The following is a 23,343-nucleotide window of genomic DNA, read 5'->3' on the forward strand; positions in this document are numbered from 1 at the left end:
TACTATCCATTCTCACCAGTGTGAGGAAGTATGTCATTGTGGTTTTGATTTGTATTTCCTTGATGATGAGTGATGTTAAACATCTTTGCTTGTGTCTTTTGGCCACTTGTATGTCTTCTTTGGAAAAATGTCTGTTTAGGTTCTTATATGACTGTTTCTTTTGGTATTGAGTTGTATAAGTTCTTTATTTTGGATAAGAATTCCAATATCAATATATTGATATATATTTGATCTATTTCTATCTTTATGTCTGTTAATATTTGCTGCATATATTTAGGTGCTGTTATGTTGCATAGGTATTTACAATTGTTATATCCTCTTTTTGGATTGATCTCTTTATCATTATATAGTGCCCTTTGTCTCTTGTTATAGTCTTTGTTTTAAAATCTATTTTGTCTGATATAATTATTGCTACTGTAGCTTTTTTTTTTTTTTGCTTCCATTTGCATGGAATATCTTTTTCCATTATTTTACTTTTTGTCTGTATGTGTATTTAGGTCTGAAGCAAGTCTCTTGTAGGCAGTGTATAGATAACTCTTCTTTTTTTAACCATTCAGTCATCCTATTTCTTTTGACTAGAACATTTAGTCCATTTACATTTAAAATCATCATTGATAGGTATATACTTATTGCCATTTTATTTATTGTTTTCTGGTTGTTTTTTCTAGGGCTTCTCTCTTCCTTTCTTCTTCACTTGCTCTCTTCACTTGTGGTTTGATGGCTTTCTTTAGTGTTACACTTGAATTTCTTTCTCTATTTTTGTGTATCTATTACAGGTTTTTGATTTGTGCTCACCACTGGTTTCATGCATAATATCTTATGTGTATAGCAGTCTATATTAAGCTGATGGTCACTTAAATTTGAATACATACTAAAAGCACTAAATTTTTACTCCCTTCTCCATGTTTTATGTATATGATGTAATATTTTACATATTTTCATTTTGTGTATCTCTTGACTAATTTTGTAGATATAATTGATTTTATTACTTTTACATTCTAAATACACTGGCTTTATCAGTGATTAATCTACTACCTTTACTACATGTTTGATTTGATTTGTGAATTTTTTCCTTTTATAATTTTCTTACTTTTAGTTTGGCCCTTTCTTTGCACTTAAATAATTCACTTTAACTTTTTTTTTTTGTAAGGCTCGTTTCATGGTAATAAAATCCTTTAACTTCTGTTTGTTTGGAAAACTATCTCTCCTTCAGTTTTGAATGACAACCTTGCTGGATAGAATATCCTGGATTGTAGTTTATTTTTTTTTCTTTTCAGTACTTTGAATATACCCTGCCACTCTCTTCTGGCCTGTGAAGTTTTTCCTGAAAAATTAGCTGACAACCTTATGGGATTCCCCTTGCATTTAACTGTTTCCTTTTGATGATTTTAAAACCCTATTATTATTTTTTGCCATTTTGATTATTATGTGTGTTGGTACTGACCTCCTTGGGTTAATCTTGTTAGGAGCTCTCTGTGATTCCTGGGATCTGTGTGCCTGTTTCCTTCTTCAGATTAGGGAAATTTTCAGTATTATTTCTTCAAGTAAGTTTCTTCCCCCTCTCTCTTTTCTCCTTCTGGGATCCCTATAATGTGAATGTTTTGTGCTTGATGATGTTACAGAGTTCCCTTAACCTATTCTCATTTTTTATTCTTTTTTTTTCTTTTTGCTGTTCCGCTTGGTTGCTTTTGATTACCCTGTCTTCCAATTGCTGATCCATTCTTTCACATTTTCTAATCTGTTGATTTGCTCTCAGTATAGTTTTTTCATTTCAGCTATTGAATTCTTCAGCTCTGGCTGCTCTTCTTTATGTTTTCTATGTCTTTGCTGAGGTACTCATTGAGTCTATCTATTCTTTCCTCAAGTTTAGTGAGTATTTTTATGACCATTACTTTGAACCCTTTATCAGGAATATTGCTTATCTCTGTTTCATTTAGCTTTTTTACTGTGATTTTGTTTTGTTCTTTCATTTGGAACATATTCCTCTGTCTCCTCATTTTTTCTAACTCTCTGTGTTTGTTTCTATGTATTAGGCAAGTCAGCTATGTCTCCTGATCTTGAAAATAAATAATGGTCTTATGTAGAAGAAGTCATGTGGTACCCTGTAGTGCAATCCCCCTGGTCACCAGGGCCAGGTACTACAGGGTGTTCCCTCTGTGAACTGTGTGTGTCTTCCTGTTGTGGCTGAGCTGTAACTGCTTTGCCTGCTGTGGGCACACTGGGCAGGGTTTTCTCTCTGCATTGTTGAGAAGAGTGGCTGCAGCTGGTTGCAGGTTGGTGGGCAGGGCTAGCAGTCAGCCTTGCTGTCTGAATTAGCCTGTGTGCTACAGTTTTATGTGCATTGAAGGGCAGGGCTTGCTCCCTGCACAGCCAGTTAAGAGGCCCAGCTGTGGGAACTATAGATGCATTGGTGTGTGTGTTATCTCCCTTTCACTTGGGGCAGGAGTTACTTTGGAGTGGTGCTGGTCCCAGTCAGGGATGTCTGCCAGGTGTGGTGGAACAGGAGCTGCTTTGGTGGGATGCTTGAAGAGGTGGGTGGGTTGGGTGGTGTGGGTACATCATGTGGGGGCAGGGCGCATGATGCTAGCAAGATAGGTGGAGATTGTTAGTGCTGGCTCCTGCTAGTGTTTGGCTATCTGGGTTGGGGGAGGGGGAAATGGCACCTGCCAGCACTTTTGCTCCTGGAGAAATCTCCTGCAGATCCCTGCCCCTCCAGCACACATTCTAAGATTAGTCAATAGCTCACTATATACATATATGCCAGGTGCTTTTCTTTTTTTTTTTAATTTTTTTTTTCAACGTTTATTTATTTTTTTTGGGACAGAGAGAGACAGAGCATGAACGGGGGAGGGACAGAGAGAGAGGGAGACACAGAATCGGAAACAGGCTCCAGGCTCTGAGCCATCAGCCCAGAGCCTGACGCGGGGCTCGAACTCACGGACCGCGAGATCGTGACCTGGCTGAAGTCGGACGCTTAACCGACTGCGCCACCCAGGCGCCCCGCCAGGTGCCTTTCAAACTGCTACTTATGTGCTGTGTCGTGGGCTTAGCTATTTGGTATGCCGGCTCTTTAAAGGGCGGGAACTCGGTTTTCTTATCATCCTCCTGCTCTCCCAGAGTCAAGTCCTGCTGAAAGCTCCTGGAGTTAAGCTCTACTGGTTTTCAGAGCCAGGTTTATGGGGACTTGTCTTCCCAGTGCAGGTCCCTAGGTTGGGTGGTATCCAGTGTGGGGTATGATCCCCTCACTCCTCTATGCTTTCAATGTCCCTTCTGTTTGTGATTAGTCACACCCAGGGTTTGGTTCCCAACAACATCTCCACACCTCCTACCCTTTTCGATGTGGCATTCTCTCTATGACTAGCTGTAGAAGGTGTTTTCTGCTAGTCTTCAGGTCATTTTCAGAGTCAGTTGTACAGGTGTAGCTGTTGCCTTGGTGTGTGCATGGGATGAGGTGAGCTCAGGATCCTCCTACTCCACCATGTTTCTGGTTCCCTCCTTTAATGAAATTATATAAAAGTTTATTTTGAATGCAGAAGTAGAACAGTGAAAATAGCAGACAAACTGCATATCAAAAGGGGAACAACATTGCTTGAGGTGGGAACTAATTAGAAGAATGTTTTATTTGCTGATATACACATTCTTTCTTTGCTATTTCAAATCTTAGAAAATAAAATAATGAACTATTTATGCTAAATAACTATTGTCTTCCAAATTTCAACCAGGGCAGGTCTTGTGTTGAGATATAGGTACTGAAAAAGAGATGGGGGTTAGAGAACCTACTCTGGAAGCAATAGCCTCAGACACTACAAGAGATTCCAGATTAGTTTCAAGTGATCTCATATGCTTTCATCTGTGTGAAAGCCTTTTCTGACTGCTTCAAAGGAATTACCATTAGCACAACATTTGAATATAAAGTTCAGTGTCTGTCTCTTCCCCCCGCCCCCGAAATATTTTGGAATCTCTTTCCATAACTGGGACATCACCATTTCTGCATCTCTCACTCAGCTGAATATCACACAGTCCCCTTGAGGATTGTTATTAAAACATTTAACAATTTACGAAATCACAGAATTTTGAAAAAAAAGGATATAGGCCAATTTTCCTCTTGATTTAAAATTATTCACAAATAGAGTTTTTGGATCAGCTGGAGCTCCCTCAGCACTCGGTCACATTTACCACTATGTTTGTACTACAAGTCAACTTGTTCTAGAAGATCTTGGTTTGGTCACATCACTGTTTATAAACATAGAAAACCTCTCTAACTCTCACCACAAAGATGATTTATTATTACTTATGATAAACACGTAATATTTGCATACTGTGAAGTATTTAAGTAAATCACATTAAGATAGGTGGACAGCATTCTCAGAAGATAACTGTAACATATTTAAACAAATAGAACATGTAATTCTTGCACTGTTCCTGTAAAAAAAATAATTTCTTCATCCAAAACTAGGTTTGGTTACTAACTGTCTGTGATGATGGAAATATTCTGTAATACCTGTATACCTGTACTGTTTAATACACAATACATAAATTCAGAGAAAAGTGAGCCAGCCTTGAATGCTTCATTCATTCATTCATTCATTCATTAGCTGAGAGTCTTGTTTGGCTCAGGCACTGAACACACAATGTCAGGCAAGACACTGCCCCTACCCATAAGTTACATGAGTTGATAACTCATCAGACAAGTGGGATACTATACAATGAGTTGGTTGCAGGGTACTGAAAAAGGGCACAGAGAGACAGACATCTAACCCAGATGAGTAAAGGGGGTTGGTGATTTACAACTTGGAGCATGTTATGTACTTCAATTAATTTTTCATAGTAGATAGGCCTCATTCTCATTTTTTAAATGAGGGAACTTAGTTTCAAAAAGCTCTGTGATTTACCCCCCCCCCCAAGAAATCTATCCAACCAGATTTTGTTGCAAAATTCATATGCTTTCTATTATCCAAAAATGCTAATCAGCAGCTCTTCAAAGAAGATTTTCAAAACCACCTAATTTCTATACTTTTTACTACAAAAATAAAGAAGGGATTTTTGAGTAAGATTAAGGGTGAGGCAACTACTACAGTATTCTATATTAAATTAAATCCACAAATGATTAATGGTATATGCATAAATATATCATTTATAATTGATTAAATTTTATGTTTGTGGTTATTCTATCAAAAAATAGTGGACATTATACATTATGAATGTGGTTAGGAGGCAGTAATTCAACTTAAATAATTTCTACTCATAGAATATTTCTTGGGAAGTTTAAGGAACCAAGTTTTTTCATATGTCTTCATGAGAACACTTCAGTATAGTCTTTTTGTATTTCCTCATGAAAGCACTTGCTTTGACGTTACACCTGGTCTCTGGTGTCATTCCCTAAATCAGTTGTTCTTTTTTTTTTTTTTTTTTTTTTTTCAATTTTTCCATCTGCTGTTTAAACCTCACCCTACATTTGGGAAACTGCACATAACTTGTTCATCACATAACTCACTAAATGAGACTGAACACTTTGCCCAAATGATTTTTTTAAGAAGTGGGTGAAATGTTCAATTTATCAATATATTTCATTTTTGTCAGGGAAGCATCCTTCTCATCAAATTAGGCTTGTGTGTTGCTCATTATAAAATGTCACCAGAAATTGTGTGAATGGACTGAATCTTTACCAAGGATTCAGCCATGATTGATTGTGGATTGACCGGGAGTCTAAGGCAAAATGGAAAATACCCTTTACGATATTTGCTGAATGAAAAATTTTAATCTCCATCCCACTTTTCTCAGTTGTTTTTTTTTTTTTTTCAGTAAAACCAATGCTGACATGCAACAATTGCTTATATATATTGAAAATTTTGAATTTTACAATTTCTCAACTGTAAGGCTTCTCTAAATTCTTGATATTCAGGACATAAAATATGAGGACAGATTCACTCAGATTTTAGCTAAGTATTCTCCCTTTATACTTATACTACTGAAAAGTGAGTTTGTGGGGCTCAATTCTTGAGTTTTGCAAAGCTACATGATGGAAGAGTTTATTAAAACAAACATCTTTCTTCAATGAATTCTTAGAAACAGGGAAATTAAGCAAGAATCTAAAGGTAAGTAGAAACCACAGATAGTTAAAACAATCTTTGAATGGCAGAAATCAAGTTTCTAAGAAAGGAAGGTGGGAGGAAAGGGATAGATAAAGAACAAACATTTTTTATTTTTGGCACCTGTATGCTCAGAAAAGGAAGAAAAAAGCAGATTAAATTTGTGACAGTTTCATTGTCTGTTGGGCCACAAAGTCAGTACTAGGCCTACCAGAGAATATAAGCTACCTTTATTATCATCTTTCATGGCTCAATATGCTGTATGGGTTCAGCTACATGGCTCTCATTTGGGGTTGCTCATGCAATTGCAGCCAGATGTTGGCATCAAAGATTGAACTGGGCTAGGTTCTCAATAGGGCTTGCTTGCATTGCTGGCCATTGACTGGGAGCTTAGATGGAGCTGTTAACTGCAACACTGCATGTTCTTCTTCATGAGCTTGCCCTTTTCTCAGCATGGTGGCTGGATTTAGAAATAGAGTTTCACAGGAGAAAGTATTCTAAGAAGCTCAGGAGGAAGCTGCAAGGCTTCCTATGACTAGTCTTGAACATGCATAAGATCACTTCCACCACTTCCTATGATAATCAAATAAGTCACTGAGGTCAAACCAGATTCAAGAAGGTGGAAACTTATGGTAAATGGCAAGGTCACAACACAGAAGAACATGCTGATTAAACAGAGCAAAGAAGAAGTGGATAGTAGGAAGACAGATTTTATTATATCCATCTTTGGAAAATACAATTTGTCACAGTCTTCTATCTCGACACAATTCACGTCATTCTCACGGGCAAAATATAATTATTCCCATGTCCCATCAGCTCCCAATCCAGATCTTGTCATGATATCAAATTCAAGGGAGGATAAGACTCCTCAGCTCTGGATACAGCTCTTCAAGCACAGTTCTTTGGGAATAGTTTTTTTCTAGCTTCTGTATCTTCTCCTCTACTTTGCTTCTGCCTGCTAGCAGCTATATACCTAACCGTCCCCCCCAGAGTAGTAGTGCAGGTAGAGAGAAAGGAGAAGGGGTACAGAATGTTGACATCTAGAACTGCCCTAAGAAAGCTTTGTCCTCCTTGGGCCTGGCAGATGCTTAACACTGCCTCTTTCTCTGTGTGAACTTTGTGGAGTCTCCAGTCTCTTATTTTGGGCCCCTTCAAGTACCACTCTTGTGTCTGGGCTGTCCACTCCTCATACACTCAGTCTGTCAGTATCTTATTGTCTTCCTCACAAGTCCTTTTGGGCAGGAGTGAAAATGAGTGGCTTCTGATGTAGTTGAATTAAATAATACTTCTTCTTAGCCCATGTGATTTAACCAAAAATGATAAGGAGGCATATTTATTTAAGAACAAAGATAAAGTGTAACCAACTACCTTCTCTTCCATTTTCCCACCTCTGGTCTCATGGTAGAATGGTTTCACTGAAGGAACATTATTTCCTTTGGGAGAACATGCAGCTCACCGGGCATTCAGGAAGTGTTAATGGTTTATCCTTGCCCACAGCTCAACTCTACAGGGCCTGATATCTCCTAACTTCTGGAGAGGTAGAGAAGTGGGTTTGGGTTTCAAAGAAGCATGAAAGAGAAGTGAATGTCATTAATTGTATTGGCTCTGGTATATATCCAGGACTCAGGACTTTTACAGGTTTCCCCATCTTCTATTTCCCTAGTTCCTAATCAACAAAACCGTCTTCACTGAACAACACTCTCAAGGATCAGATCAAAGATTGGGCTCACTTCTCATCACATTATTCCTCAAGGCCCAGGCAGAAGACTAGGGTCCAATTATTAAATATTCAGTTACTTCATGTAATGAAAGTAATTTAATAAATTAGACAAAGTGGAATTTTAAGCCGAAAATGCTAAACCAAACAAAGATGGCTAATTTAAGTTATATTCATAAAAATGCAATCCATCAAGAAGATAAAATAGTGATGAAAGTTTTACATAGTGATTAACCTAGCATAAAAATATACCATGTTTTTTAATTTTTTTTTTCAACGTGTATTTATTTTTGGGACAGAGAGAGACAGAGCATGAACGGGGGAGGGGCAGAGAGAGAGGGAGTCACAGAATCGGAAACAGGCTCCAGGCTCTGAGCCATCAGCCCAGAGCCTGATGCGGGGCTCGAACTCACGGACCGCGAGATCGTGACCTGGCTGAAGTCGGACGCTTAACCGACTGCGCCACCCAGGCGCCCCTATACCATGTTTTTTAAATGTTTATTTGTTTTTGAGAGACAGACATATTGTGAGCAGGGGGAGGGCCAGAGAGAGAGGGAGACGCAGAATTTGAGGTAGGCTCCAGGCTCTGAGCTTTTAGCACAGAGCCCGATGTGGGGTTCCAACTCATGAACTGTGAGATCATGACCTGAGCCGAAGTTGGAGGCTTAACTGACTGAGCCACCCAGGTGCCCCTCATTTTTTGATTTTTTAGAAGTTTCTTAATTTTTCTTTATTCTGAGAAAGAGAGAGTGCACACAAGTGGGGGAGGGGCAGAGAGAGAGGGAGAGAGACAGAATTCCAAGCAGACACTGCACTCAGACAGTGCAGAGCCCAATAATGCAGAGCCCAATGTGAGGCTTGAACTCATGAACCATGAGATTGTGCCCAGAGCAAAAATCAAGGGTTGGATGTTTAACCAACTGAGCTACCCAGGAGCCCCTCCATCAACTCATTTTTAAGTCCTTCCTCAAATACTAGTTTCTCAGTGGGATCTTCTTGTCACAAGGATTAAGCACAACATCTTACATATACCTTTGTCCTGGGCTTATTTCATTGTGCTTTCGGGTATAACTGATTATTTCCACATCCGCTTTCTGATAGATTATAAAGGCAGCAGCAATCTCATCTTTGTATTCCCAGTATTTACCCCAATTCAGGGTGGCTATGGGTGCTCAGAGAACAACTGTTGAAGAATAGTATGGCAATGAAGGTAGAACCCCCTTTATCAGTGTAGAGCAGGGGCAGCAATAAGAACATTCTCTCATCTGTGAAGATTCATTAACACAGCTGAGGCACAACTGGGGAGAAGACAGTCTTCTCAGTGGCTAGCCCTTTGATCCCACAGCAGAACCATTTTATGGAGATGATTTAATTGCTCTTAAAATATACTTGGGAGTGCCTGGCTGGCTTAGTCAGTAGAGCATGCAACTCTTGTTCGGGGTTGTAAGTTCAAGCCCCATGTTGGGTGTAAAGATTACTTAAAAAAAAAAAAAGTACACTTACCTGAAGTGCTCTATCACTTCCCATCTGTGAAGGAAATGGTATCAGAGAGCAAAGTTAAAAGCAACTGAGTGGAGAACGTAGGGGGTTCAAGACATTTCAAGAGTGAGGTTGACAAGGAGAGGGTAAATACAGGCCCAGCCACAAAACATAGTGTTATTCCCCTACTGACTAAAATACAGCTTCCAGACAACCACTCAGGTGCGTGGGCGCAGACAGCCTCCACCTCATGTGCCTGTGTGGTTTGAGGTGCTCCCACCCACACTCACTTTCTGGGAGCTGTCCTGTGCAGCTGAGAGTCAGCTGACCCAACAGCATTGCTGCCCCCTGAGACAATGGAGCAGAGAGTGGTCTGTCTGTCTAGGTGCTAGGCTTAGATCCTTCCTGTCACCCGGTCACTATGAAACTGGAATAGGGTTGGGGGAATGTCTCCAGAAGACTTACTAGCCACATTCAGCACACTGGTTTTGGAAAGGCCTCTGAGAAGCAACTTGTCACTGTGAGCAGGCAATATACTTGTTTACATAATCTGCTCCATGTCTCACTCAGCCCCCAGGTATGAGCACCCCCTTTACCTACGCACCTCCCAATTCTATAATGGTGGTGACAGATGGGAATTCTCATGAAAAATTCTACCAAGAAACTCCTATAAAACAAAAAGAAAATGAACAGGGGAGCATGAGAGCAAAAGGCAAATGTGTATAAATTTAAATTAATTGATTCATCTAAGAAGTATTTGGAGGGCCTACAGGTGATGAATTCTTCCTAACTTGCTCTGGGAAGGCTTTTCAGAAACAAAGTCTAATGGAACCACCTCATGCAATGGTAAGGAGTTGGTAGTTTGATGTAGTCAAAGGGAAACAAGCTGGTGAAGAACCAGCCATAGCCAAATCATATCCTTGGGAAGAGTTTGTTCCTTGTCATTTTCCATTCTTGTATGGAAAAATCCCTAAGAAATAATAGCATGAAGTGGTCCCTTCTGAGGCAATATTTAAAAATCAATCCAGTATAAATCGATCCAATCCTGAAGCCCACATTGTCTGTCTTTGACAACTAAAAGGTAATTTAAAAGATTTAATAATTTAATCAGTCTCTCAGTGGACCATGTAAGAGGCAAAGACTATTTTACTTTATTTTTTTAAAGGCCATTTTTTTTAAGTTTATTTATTTATTTTGAGAGACAGAGACAGTGTGAGTTGGTGAGGGGCAGAGAGCATCCCAAGCAGGCTCCACACTTGTCAGTGCAGAGCCCACCTCGGGGTTTGATCTCACAAACCTCAAGATCATGACCAGAGCCAAAATCAAGAGTCAGTCACTCAACTGACTGAACCACCGAGGCACCCTTTAGAAAAGTCTATTTTAAAGCAAAGCAAGCATCTTTAAAAATCTTTCACTGTGACTCTCTCCTCTACATCTTTAACCCAAAGTATCTTCTCCCTTCAGGTCTCTCTCTTTCTGCATTCGATCCTCCCAAACTCCTCCCTTCCCCAACTCTTGATACTTCCCCTAAATGAACACAACTGCAGTCCCATTTAATGTCCCTCTATCGATACCATTAATATCATCCATTTATTTAGAGCCAAGGAGTACTTAGGAGGTAATTCAAAACACAAAATCCTTAGAATCCTTAAGAAAGGATTAATATGTGAAAGCTCATGAATTAATCATTTGTTCATTACTAAAATACCTACATTTTGAAACTAAAAAGAAAACAAGAAACCTTGATGCGGAGTCATACCATAAAATGCACAAACAAGAGAGTAAAATTGCCCGACATTTTCCCTTAACATCAGTTTTGGGATTACTTTGCAAGGTGGACCTTGTATAAGAGTATAAATCTGATAAGGCACTGTGCTATAGATAAGGCTGGATTCAAACAAGTAGCTGAGAGATAAAGTTTAACTTGAGCCTTCACCATTCGGCTGGCTGACAATACAGACAGTAATGATATGGTCACTGTATTGTTTTTGTTCACTACATTTATACCAGTAACATCTGAAGTCAGGTTAATTTATAACGTACTTGATAAAATAATGGATGAAAATTTCAGCAGGAGTTTCATTGAGCTTGCTGTTGGGTGGAACATACTTGCAGATGTGAGGAAAGTTGGAGTTAAATATATAAGGGGCAAAACTCCCCAAGTGGATGTTCACATGGCTACTGAGAATCCCGAATGTGGAAGCAACATACTTTGCCTCAAAGTCTGCCTTTCTATGTTCTACAGAGGTATAAAAATCATAAATTTAAAAGACTTACATGTGAATTTTTTAAAGTATTTTTTCACAAAGATATATGTTTTCTTGGCCAAGAAAAGTTGATGATTGGGGTTTTTAAACTGAAGGATGAATTGGTATTTTTTTCTTCATTAATGAACTAAAAAGTCACCATGGCAAAGGGTAAAACTAGGAAAGGTACATGAATTTATTTCTCACTTTAGGGATAAGTAGTCACTCACAAATTTAGCTTATTCAGCAGATGATTTTTCAAAGCCGAACCTTCAATACATAACTTCAGTGCACTGCGAAGGTATAGGGGCATAAGACAAGACAAATTCAAACTGGAAAACATTGAACAGTTACATAAGAGTTTTGACAATAGAGAAAATGGATTATTTGGAACTCTTGCTTCATTTACAGGGTTAGATTTAAAAATGGTACTATCATTAGTCATCCTTCTTGGCTGAAAAATACTTCTTTGAAGGATTAAAAGAGAATGATTGATGGATAAAAAATGAGCAACTCCGTTAGCCCATCATATGACACAGGAAATTGACTTCTCCATAAAAATGTACACATCCAAATTTCTGTTACCAGTTGCCTGAAATCCTTGTTCTTCAGAATCCTGGTCATCACCCCACAGTGATTTTCCTGACCTTGTTTACAAGCACTGAAGTGAACACTGTCATGTACCAGTGTCTAGGGCTTCTGAAACAACGTGTTAGTCTGGGGGGCTTAAACAACAGAAATTTGTTTCATCACATTTTTGGAGCTAGAGGTCAAGGTGTTGGCACAGCTGATTTCTTCTGAGCCCCCCCCCCCACCCCTTAGTTTGCAAACAGCTGTCCTCTTCCTGTCTTTACATAGTGTCCCTTCAGTGTATGTCTCTGTCCTAATCTCTTCTCATAAAGACACCAGTCATATTGGATTAGGGGCCATTCATATGACCTCATTTTCCTCAATTCCTCATTTTACTTAATTACCTCTATAAAAGGCCAATTCATTCTATTTATCAGCATATTAAAAGAAAAAGGCATCATGACCAAGTATGACTTATCTCCAGAATACAAGCATCACTCAATATTAAGGAATTTGTTAATTTACCATATTAATAGATCAGAGGGAAAAATCATTTCACTATCTCCAAACATATTGAAAGATCTTTGGAAAAAAAAAAGATGGACATCCATTGCTGATAAAAACTCTCAACAAAATAGTAAAAATGATGAAAAGCATATACTTTGGTACTTATATAGTACCAAATAATAATAATTTTAGTAATAATTTTATTTAATGGAGAAACTCTAGAGGCTTTCCCAGTAAAGTTAGGAACAAGACAAGTTATGAACAAGTAATAGAACATTATTTCTATTGCTATTTAGCAATATATTGGAAGCTTTAAACTAGCAATATTATATTTCTTAATGTGGGTCACTACAAGGGTAATGATTTTATAATCATTCTCTAAATTGTACATGTGTGCTTTGTACATTCTTTTGAATATGCATTATACAATAAAAGGTAAAGAATATAACATTAGAAAACCATATATACATACATTTAAAAAAGCTATCTGATATAATTTATGTCCATTTGTACATTTAAGATTTGTGGCTGAAGGACATAAAACCAGGCATTTTCAGCAAATGAAAGGAAGCCCTGTAGATGTAAAACATACAGCATGAGATGTAAAATGGTTCTGTGGCCTTTTTATTGCTGGTGATAAAAATCTAAATCAATGGCCGTTGATGTATTGTCAAGAAAAACAGCACAAATATTTTAAGATTTAAGTATGAAACTTTCATCTGCCAAAGACAGCCAGTGAAAGTTAAATTCACGTTTCAGCTTCAACATTTAAAGAGCTTGGAGGTCATTACTCCAAGCTGCCAAGAAAATCAACACCTTCTCTTGGAGCCCTCGGTGAACTGAGTTTACAGTACAAAACACTGCCCTGAAATCTGGAGAGGGGTAAATCCAGCGTCACGGTAAAATTTGCTTACCTAGAGTAGAGGCTACTAATGGCATAAAGTGACAGAAATATTTAAATGGCAGTTTTAATGGATTGCTAGAAGTTGACTATGGATTACTATGAGAGCGAGTAACTCCTGATGGTCTAAGTTTTAGTGGGTACTCCTAAACACACTTTTGTGTACTTTACATCCAGGGACCCCAACATGTTCTTATAGTAAAGATCGGAGAAAGATAACCCTTTTGGCTTTGGCAAGGAGAGTAGAAGAATAATTTGCATGAAATACACCTGTATAGAATCTTCCTCCTAACAAAAGTCTACTTTTCATGGGGACAAACCAAAAAACAAAACAAAACAAAAACCTTTAGCAGAACCGGTTCCAGAACTCTGGCAGAAAGACATTCCTCTCACTCCAGTCCCATCTAGCCCCCCTGCCTCACCTAAGGAAGGTGGCAGGGGCTTGGGTGGGGAGAGCTATACAAGAAGAATCACTTGTGAAAGTCACAAGCCAGAGATGCAGCTCACTGAAAGGCTGAGACTTAATTGGAGGGTTATAAAATGCCCCTCACCAACACCTTACCACCACACCAACAGGGCTCCAAAAGAACGGCAGTAGATTACAGCTGAAAGACCTAGGAGATGCAGATTCCATTGGAAGTAGAGTACTTAGGGAAGCTGGAGTCAACATGGGAGACAGAAAGTGGGGACACTAGAGAAATCGGATGCTCTGTCAGCTACAGAAAACATTAAATAACGCCCAACTCCTAGTCGAGTTCACATAAATCCTCACATTGAAGGCTTATTTAGCTGAGTTTCTATTTCCCAATACAATACATCTGGCTTTCAAAAAGACATGACAAAAGCCAAGGGAAAAAAAAAACAGCCTAAAAAGACAAATCATCAGGACCAGATTCAAATATGACAAAGATGTTGGAATTATTAGAAAATTATAAAATAATTATGGTGAATACGTTAAAGGTTTTAATGGAAAATGTAGACAACATGCAAGAACAGATGGATGGATAATTTAAGCAGAGGATGGAAATTCTAAGAATCAACAGAAAATGCTATAAAAACTTGACATAGCTGAATAAACAATCGGTGCGCCTGAAGACAGGTTACTAGAAAATTCCCAAGATGAAATGTATGTAAAGAGAATATGGAAGAAAATGAAACAGAATGTTAAAGAACTGTAAGACAAGAAGAAAGAGAAGAGGGAATCGAATATTTGAAATAACGTTATGGAGAATTTTCCAAAATTAATGACAGACGCCAAGTCACAAATTCAGGAAGCCCAGAGAACACAAAGCATGATAAATATCAAGAACTACACCTAGCTATATGGTAGTCAGACTGCAGAGAACCAAAGACAACTTGAAAATCTTTTTTTTTTAATTTTTTTTTTTTAGTGTTTATTTGAGACAGAGAGAGACAGAGCATGAGTGGAGGAGGGACAGAGAGAGAGGGAGACACAGAATCCAAAGCAGGCTCCAGGCTCTGAGCTGTCAGCACAGAGCCCGACGTGGGGCTCGAACTCACAAACCGTGAGATCATGACCTGAGCTGAAGTCGGTCACTCAACCGACTGAGCACCCAGGTACCCCCAACCTGAAAATCTTAAAAGCAGCCGGGAGGAAGAAAGCAAACAAAAACCCACCTTACCTATGGAAGAACAAAGATGAGAATGACAGTAGACTTGTCAGAAAACAGGCAAGCCAGAGGAAATACTGAAAGTGTTGAAAAAAAAGCCTTCAACCTGGAATTCTATATGTGGTGAAATTATACTTTAAAAGTGAAGGAGAAATGAAGACTTTCTCAGACAAATAAATATGTGGTAAATTCATCACTAGCAGACCTACTGTGCAAGGAATGTGAAAAGACTTTTTTCCAGGCAGAAGGAAAACCATATGGATCAGAAACTTGGATTTACATAAAGAAAGGAAGAGTTTTAGGGAAGGAATAAAAAACATTTCCTGGATGCCCAGTGAATTGTATGTTCTCCTAAAGGAAACAATGAAACCATTCTACCATGAGAGGAGAGGTGGGAAAATGGGAGGGAAGGTAGTTGGTTATACTTTATCTTTACTCTTAAATAAATATGTCTCCTTATCATTTTTGGTTGAATCATGTGGGCTGAGAAAAAGTGTTATTTAATTCACCTACATCAGAAGCCACTCATTTTTACTCCTGCTCAAAAAGACTGGTGAGGAGGACAATAAGTGTATGTGAGTGTGTGAAGAGTGGACAGCCCAGACACAAGAGTGGTAGTCCAAGGTAAAATACAGTATATTTTTATTCTTTTTTTAAATGTTTATTTATTTTGAGAGAGAGGGGGGCAAAGAGAGAAAGAGAGAGAATCCCAAGTAGGCTCCATGTTGTTGTCAGTGCAGAGCCTGATATGGGGGCTCTATTCTACAAACTGTGAGACGATGACTTGAGCTGTTAAATCAAGAGTTGGATGCTTGACTTACTGAGCCACCCAGTGCCCAAAATATTTTTTATTCTTAATTGATCTAAAACATAAGTATTTAGAACAAATGATAGTAATAATGTATTGGGTATTTATAACACTATGGGGAAATAAATGGATGACAGTAATGTCACAAGGGGTGAGAAAGGGGAACTGGGAACATTCTTGTTCTAAGTTTCCTGCACTACACATGAAGTGGAATAGTTCTTTTAAAGGCAGATTTAAACTGAGAACAAACTGAGGATTGATGGGGGTGGGAGGGAAGGGAGGGTGGGTGATGGGTATTGAGGAGGGCACCTTTTGGGATGAGCACTGGGTGTTGTATGGAAACCAATTTGACAATAAATTTCATATATTGAAAAAAAATAAAGGCAGATTTAGTTAAAAATGTATATTACAAACTCCAGGGTAAACAATACTTTTATTTTTAAAAAGTATAACTGGCATGCTAAGAGAGGAGTGAAATTGAAAATACTTACAAAACATTCAGTTTGAAGCACTGAAGGCAGAAATAGAAATCTCTGGCAATCAATAGGAAACAGCTCCAAAATTGGCTGATATTAATCCGTATATCTCAATAATCACTTTAAAAGTGAATGGTTTAAAGGCACTCACAAAAAGACAGAGACTGTCAGGGTAGACTAAGAAGCAATACCCAACTATATGTGGTCTAGGAGAAATCATTTTAAATATAAAGACACCAATAGATCAGGGTAAGAGTTGGAGAAAGATACACCATGAAGGCACTTATAATTGTGACAAAGGTACCAATGTAATGTAGGACTATAGGGGAATCTGGGTGTGAGGCATGTGAAAAGTCTCTGTGCTATTTTTGTCATACTTCCATAAATCTAAAAGTTTTCAAAAATTAAGTTTACAAAAAATAGGCGTATAATAAATTATTTGAGTGAGAAATAAGGCAAAAGAGTTAAATGAAAAATTAAAGTTAAAAATAAAATACTCTTGAATCAAAAAAAAAAAAAAGGAGTTGCTCTAAAATGTGCATCTTAAAGATCACAGCATCTCAGGGCGCCTAGGTGGCTAAGTTGGTTGACTTTGGCTCAGGTCATGATCTTACAGCTCTATGTCAGGCTCTGTGCTGACAGCTCAGAGCCTGGAGTCAGCTTCCTCTGTCTCTCTCTGCCCCTCTCCCGCTCATGCTCGCTCGCTCGTGCTCGCTCTCTCTCTCTCTCTCTCTCAAAAATAAATAAACATTAGAGAAAATATTTTTAAAAAAAGATCACAGCATCTCTCTAGTTTGTTGTGCTAAATATATATATAATTCAAAAACCAGTCTTCCATAAAATCTGCTTATTGTTCACCAAGAACTGATACTAATTTACCCATTTCTATACATCTGAATTTCAGGAAAGATAAAATTCAAAAGTAGGTAACAAAATGAAGTCCATTATAACATTTAAATGTAAGACAATAAGTCACTGTATAATTTAGGATGGTCTAGGTTTAGTACTTTGATTTAGCACTAAATCCATTCTGTTAGCAAATGAACACTGGGCAGCTCCCATGTTAATGGAACTGTTTCAGGCATTATGGAGAACCACAAAAATACAAGAGAAATAGTCTCTGCCTAAGAAGTTTACACAATACAATTTAAAGGCCTTTATATACAACTTCTATAATATTTATCCTTTCCTACAAATCCAGGTTCTTTTTATACTAATAGAGTCACTAAATAAGTTGGAGACTTTGCCTCACAGGGTTTTGTTAGACAATGAGTTTGTACGTTCACCTGTAAGGGAGAAACAGTATTGATTTCCTCTAACCACGTGATAGCTCAGCTGACATTGAGCTATTAATACAGCTGTTTAATTTTAAAAAGTTTATCTACATTTGCTTACCTAAAACTATTTTCTCATTTTTCTTTTGGACATAATTAATTCAGTGTTGTTCAAATACGTGGAAAATACGTTCTAAAACAGCTGTGAAATGCCAATATTTACCCTTAGCCACAATTCTCCAAATGATTTGTTAGCCTTTTATATTGTCTGGATGGTTCTAAGTGCTTCAATCTGGCAACTTTTTGATATCAAATGAGGACATGGATTATGAGCAAAGTGATATCCCTATGCTGTGATCTCTTTCACGCAAATAGTTTTGCTTTTATTAATAATGGGACAATATTGAGCTTATTGTAGAATTATTGATTGCTAGCAATGTGTTTTGATATTTCTAATAAAAGTCTTCACTGACAGAAGAATGATGACAAACAGGAACAACGTGTGTGAATATTTCCTAGAACAATTAGCAAGGGGTGGCTCTCAAGTATTTAAATGAAAATAGGCAAAAGAGCCTTTTTAAAAATTTAAGTCTTTCTATAGTGAGAACAGGCTAAAGTGGAAAGAGTTTGTACCAATGTATGCAAAGCACTTCAATAAGACTAAATGAATAGTAACTGTACACATAACACTTATATGCTCCTTCCTTCTCTCCTCTTTTTGTCTAGAAATGTAGATGCTTAAAAATCATCATCATTAGTGTTGTTGTTTGCTAACTCTGTTGAGCTTTCTTGGAAATGATGCCAGTCAAGACTCAGTGGTGGCAAGAGGAGGGCGAGGGGCAGGGTGGTGGTTTCCCACAGGAAATCCATCTTGCAGCTTGTAGTAAAACTGATTTCAAGGGCAGGTTAATGAGATTACAGCTTGCTAATCATCCTGAAACCCATCCTTTGCCGTTTCCAAACAAGATGGCAATTATCAGGCAGCTTTATCTCATAACACCAAAAGACCTGAGGCCTATCTTTCAATACTGCTGTTGCAAATGTACTTACACATACAGTTCACAAAGAGTTTCAGAAACTGAATGGGTCTGGTAGGATGGAACACCAACCCCACTCGAGTGAAAACCATGCAAGCTCTTTTGGAGTATTCACTGTAGATGAAATCATAGGGAAAATCCCTTCTCTCAAAGTATACTTGCTATTCAATGTAGCAAATACGTAAGAGAATAGTGTGAAATCTTTGAGCTGGGCACTTTGAGGGAAACAAAGATAAATAAGTAAGACCTGCAAGCTGTTGGCCATAGCTAAAGAGAAGAGATTAAATGATTGGCAGTGGGAGATGGAACAATTGTTATCATGTAGAAAAATGAAGCTTTTGCTTTTTTCCCCACCCCTATCTTAGCTATCAGATGACATTTTGTCTAGCTCCACAAATACCCAGGTGACTACACTGCCCACAGCTCTCTACTACAGAGCCACATCCAAACCCAATATCACCTGTCTCCAGAAAAGCCTTCCATCTCAAACTGCTCCTCCCTCTCCATAGCTAACCAGGCACATAATCACTAAAGGAAACACCAGTTACTTTATCCCAGCTTACAGAATTATTCAGCCACATCTATGCATCCATGCTGAGTTCTACAGAGCAGTTTCTACTGGGACTTGTAAGACCAAAACTGACGACTCTCAGCAAAATTCTTGCTGAGTCTTTGAGGCAGTGGTTCTGGATGCGTAGGGTAGTGGGTTGGGGAAATCTCAGAATGGTGTTCCTTTGACTTTTGAAATCTCTTAGTCAAATTAAGACAATGAAAATCATACTTGTGCTTAATAGGCAAGCCTGTTAAATCATGTCTTGCCCCACACTTCCCACAGATGGCAATCTATATTTGTTGAATGAATAAATGCATGAATGAATGAATACAAAGAGCAACTGGGCTACCTCTAGGAACAGCAATCATAATATTTGTTGTTATCCTCTCCTGCATTCTAGGCTGTTTTGAAGTGAAAGGAAAAGCATGTATTTCCTGTGGGAAATTTATACCGGATATCCAACTAAATGACGGAATGTCATTCAGGACTGCTGGTTATAATGGTTACTTTTTAAAATCAACACGTATTTGCAGAGCACTTCCTATGTGCAATCACTCTCTAGATACTGGGGAAGCAGCGCTGAAGAAGACGGACATGGGGCCTGACTTCCTGGAGCCTAGAGACTTGTGGAGGAAAGTAGATCATAAACAAAAACATAAGCAAAATAATTTCCATTCTAATGTGTTGCACAGGAAATACTATATAATAGAGTAGAGTGTACCTGGGGAGATGAGTGTCCTACTTCAGCTAGAGTTCTAAAGGAAGGCTGTTGTGAATATTTAAATTTGAGCTGAGCCACTGAGGAGGAGATAAAAGAAGCTTTATAAGGAAACATTTTACCCTCTCCAAGCAGTGCAAAGGCTGGAGGTAATAAGGAGCTTATCTTGATCAAGGGGGTAAAAAAAAAAAAAAAAAAAAAATGGCTAGTGAGGCTCTAGAGGAGGGTTGGCACATTTTTTTCTCTCATGGGTCTAACAGTGACTATTTTCGGCTTTTCAGACCATATGTTCTCTGTGGAAAGTACTCGACTCTGCTTTGCAACACAAAAGCAGCCATAGATGTCTATAAACAAGGGAGTATGGCTGTGTGCTAATAAAACTTTATTTGGAAAAACAGGTGATGGGGAGATTGCCCTGTGGGTTGTAATTTGCTCTGCTCTATAGAGCAAGAGGAAAAGTGTTACGCTGAACTTGGAACTCTGTGCACAGTCCAGACAATGTGGGGCTTGAGGGCATAGTAAGGATTTGCAATTTTATTCAGAGGGCAATATAAAGCCATTGAGAGTGCCCATGAAGCAGGGAGTGACTTGGTCTAATTCAATTTTTTAAATGTTATTCTGGATGATGCATGGGCAATAGATCATAAGAGTCATCAGTGTAGAAGTGGAGAGACAGCAGTCTAGGCAAGAGATCATGATGCTCCGTCTACAGGGGGCAGCAGAAAGATGTATTAATAATTAATTAATGAATTAATAATTCTTCTCAAGTCAGGATATGAAAATAGATTGGATGTGAGGGTAAGAGACATGCCAAGGTCTGCCAAGGATGAATTCTAGGTTTCCAGGTGATGACAGTGCTGTTATCAAAATGTGGCAGATGGAGAAGGAATCAAAAGTTCAGTTTCAGGAACATTTAGTTTGACGTGTCTGTGAGACAGAAGAAGGATTCTTCTGAAGGATGACTGAATCACTACAAGAAAAGATGTACCATTTAGGTCAAAGAGAAGCAAGGCCAATTCCCAGTCATTCCCACTAGAGTGACTCTGGAGGGAGTGGCCCACAGCCCCTTCTAGAGGGGCCGGGGTGAGAAGCTGCATGAGCAAATGTAACTCAGGACATTTGTTGAAGTGGCCACCACCATTACTTCCTGTGCCAAAATAGACGACGACCTCCTTCTTCAGCATAAGTTGAGTGTCTCCACATCATGTCTGTTTCTGCAATAAGCAAGCCTAATGGGGAGTGAAAGGGGACTGATTGCAGGCAGATAAAAATAGTGTACAAAGACACAGGATGTTAATTGTGACCAGCAAACAAAGTTTGCAGGCTAGTTGTGACCTACAAATGTGCTGCTACACGTGTTTCTCTGCTAAGCTTTGACCACATCCTAAAACACAGTTCAACGTGTCAATATTTCAGAGCTAGTCTGTTTGCTCGATTAATCCAGTCATAGGCATAAGGGGGAAAAAAAAAAGTAACCATGTTTTACTGCTTTTGCTCAATTCAATTTGAACTGGGTGCTCCTAGGAATACTACTGCAGAAAATAAGCACAGAAATAGGGAACAGAGTAATGAACCATGGGGTCAGAACAGGTGCTACATGTCTCCTAATCCAATCCACAGTAGTAGGTGAAGTTTTAATGGGTGTTTTTTGGTCAAATATGTCTAAGAAGCATAAGCTTTGAAATAGATTTATGGCAGAATAACTTTTTTAAAATTAATGTTTATTTATTTATTTTTGATAGAGAGAGTGAGCACAAGCAGGGGAGGGGCAGAGAGAGAGACACACAGAATCGGAAGCAGGCTCCGGGCCCTGAACTGTCAGCACAGAGCCCAACACGGGGCTGGAGCTCCCGAACCGTGAGATCATGACCTGAGCTGAAGTCTGACACTGAACCGACTGAGCCACCCAGGCACCCCTGTGGCAGAACATCTTAAGGCTAATAATACCTTTCATGCTAATATTCAGTATGAAATCCCAGAAGGAAAATACTGTATTTGGTGTCTTCAAACTTGTTGAAAACATACCATGATGTGGTAAACACCCATACATACTTTAGATATATCAATTATATATTTTCAATAGAGTCATCATCCTATCTTATAACTCAGTTTAGATTACGCTGTGTTACCAATGACAGAATACCATTGTAGCTACTTAAACAATGAGGGGTTATTTTCCTTAAAGAGCAAGAAACCCAGAAGTAGGTTTGTGGCTTTATTCAGTGGCTCACAAACGTCAGAACAAACATAAAAATTCTCTTGACCTTTTTCTCTCAGGTGCAAGCTAACTTCTGCCGCTACAAGTACCACAGCTGCGTACAAGAAAAGAAAGAGGGAATCGGGAGGTAGTAAGGGGATATCAGCTTCATCCTTGCCTTTTAACAAGGAAAAAAACCAAATTTTTCAGAATTCTTGTAGCAGACACTGCCTTGAGTCTCATTATCTCATTAACATCAAGCTATTTGACCACAGGTAACTGTTGCAGAGCGTGGGAGAGCAGGTGGAAGCTCTACGAAAGCAGCGAACAGGATTCTTAGAATTGGTTTAGACATGCGTGTTATTTCACCTGGCCTTGGCACATCATTGCTTCAAACAAATGAGACCGCAAGGGGGAAGTTGGATCTTGGCTAGGCAACTAATAAGGTCTGCTATATAGACTGTGTTACAAAACACACTTGGTGTAACTCATTCGTCATTTACAAATTGTAATGCACACTCTAATATACTGCCCATATTCCCCTTCAGGAATAAAGCACTGCTCACCCGCTGCTAGGAAGACTGCTAGAAGACAGGCCTTAAGCTACCAACTCCCTTTAGGTATTGCTCCGACTGAAGACAGTCACCTCACCACGGACTCACCCCCTTCCCTGGGGCCATCATCATGAGACGATAGAGGCCCTACTGACTCCTCTGCCCCTTCATGCCCCCCCACCCCGTTCTCTTACCTCTTTCCCTCTCTCCCCTCGGTTCTTCCCAGACTCAGAACACCACTGGAAGGTCTTCTTTTCTTCGGAGCTAGAGGACAGCTAAAGCTTCACTGGAGATCACATTGCAACTTGACCTTTCCCTCTTCCCGAGCCAGCTTTCCCCTCTTATCTTCTGCTAGTAAACCTCCTCCATGCTAATGTCCGTCTCAGAGCCTCCTTCCTGGAGAACCCAACGTGCTTCAAAAACAAAATAGGAAATTAAATGTACTCAAAACATGTACTCCATTTTAGTTTTAAAGTTTATTTGGAATTTTTTAAAGACATAATTTTTTAAAAAAATCAGAGTTACTAAAGTGAAAATGCAATTTTTAAGACTGCCACATGTCAATGAAATTCTTTGTCATTTCAAC

At 38.8% G+C, this 23,343-nt stretch overlaps 1 long non-coding RNA gene across 1 annotated transcript in view; it reads right to left on the minus strand.

Annotated features, from left to right (window-relative positions):
• LOC123610840 overlaps nt 1-23,343 on the minus strand; it is a 33,834-nt gene that overhangs the window by 9,548 nt on the left and 943 nt on the right. The window contains exons 2-3 of the long non-coding RNA XR_006718312.1: nt 22,952-23,170; nt 3,330-3,495 (exon numbers count right to left, since the gene is read on the minus strand). This is a non-coding gene — a long non-coding RNA (uncharacterized LOC123610840). The remainder of the gene's footprint in view (nt 1-3,329; nt 3,496-22,951; nt 23,171-23,343) is intronic.

Source organism: Leopardus geoffroyi, chromosome C2 (genome assembly GCF_018350155.1).
Source record: "Leopardus geoffroyi isolate Oge1 chromosome C2, O.geoffroyi_Oge1_pat1.0, whole genome shotgun sequence".
NCBI classification, from domain to species: Eukaryota; Metazoa; Chordata; class Mammalia; order Carnivora; family Felidae; genus Leopardus; species Leopardus geoffroyi.